Source organism: Anoplophora glabripennis, unplaced genomic scaffold, assembly GCF_000390285.2.
Source record: "Anoplophora glabripennis isolate ALB-LARVAE unplaced genomic scaffold, Agla_2.0 scaffold835, whole genome shotgun sequence".
Lineage (NCBI taxonomy): Eukaryota > Metazoa > Arthropoda > Insecta > Coleoptera > Cerambycidae > Anoplophora > Anoplophora glabripennis.
The window spans coordinates 176,924-178,412 of NW_019416977.1; positions in this window are offsets into that span (position 1 = coordinate 176,924).

Sequence of the window (1,489 nt, forward strand, 5' to 3'; positions counted from 1 at the left end):
AAAAAAAAATTGTTTAACGAAAATATGAATTTTATGCAGAACTTTTTTACCACGCTGTATACATATACGTATATACTACCTAAGTTACTTAAATTTTACAACTTACCTTCGATGTGCGTTTATAAAACCGGCAAGTAAATGGAAATTTAACAAGCCGTTCATTTTCATTAGACAAATAACACCTACGTTAAACTATAGCAACACCAAATTCCTTGCCTTTAAGAAACTCTGTTATAATTTAAGATAACATGTTACAAACTATTTTATGTTGTACTTACCCGTTATTTACGAGTTTGCATTTGTTTCATGTTTCATAACCTAAAAGACATCTGTCAGTTATATGTGTTTTTGTCTAATACTGACTCTTGTTTATAATAATTTTGCATAATTATTATTAAAAATGTCGACACAAAAGCGTCTTCAAAAAACAACAAAATTGCAATACGAGTATTTGCTAAAAATGGTCTTAATTCCTCAATAACATGCATGTTATATCTTAACAGATAACGTTAACAACCCTGAAATAACATAACTGTTATTATGATAAAATGGGATACATACTCGGCCTGAATGTTTAATATGTAATAAAAATATTACTTAATCCGGATCTGCTTAAAGATGCGCGCGATCAGATTGCCTTCCACACTCCACTTCCCCGGATTTTGCATTCACTGGTACTGATATCCGTGCATTGGAATTAGATACGGCCAGTCTAGGTGGTCTGTAGTGAGAACAGTATGAATAGACGTTCTGACATTCATAACTTAGGTATCATGTTCACATATTTGTTAAGTATTAATAATAATTTATCTATTAATGACGTTAGCTAGCTTAAAATAATTATTTTTCAAAATTTAGCGCCTAATTTATTATCTTTCTAAATTCCACAATATGGTTGTTCCATGGTTGTCTCGATTGTTTTGCTCAGTCCGTAAAGACACGGTCGCCGCATAAGTCAATTAGCCAATAAAAAACAAAACGTCACCAAATTCCTCAGTTTATCTTCGTTCAACCGTCATCTCTTTCTGACTCATTACATATCCCAAAAGAAAATAAGAGGTAAATTTAAAATTGTCACTTTTCTTGTACCACGCTCCTTTTAACATAAAATAATAAATTTAGTCAGTTATGATTATGGTTAATTAACAGGTATTTTGAATCTAAAATGTTACCTTTATACAGGGTGTATCTAAATAACACCGAAAAAATTCAAGGGGCGATTCTCCGATGAAAATTAATAGGGGTCTTTGGTATAAAATTTTTTGAAAAAACCCTTCCCTGGAAAGTTACGCCCCTCCTAAAATTACAAAAAAAAATTGTTTTTCTTTTTTATCTTCCATGTACATCAAGCTAAAGAAACCAAACTTGGTGAACATTATCTGTCAATAAAACTACACTTTTTGAATTTTTTTCAACCCTGAACTATTTTTGTAAGGGGTTGAAATAATCAACCCCTATGACATTTTTTCTTATAATTTTTTTTTCGATA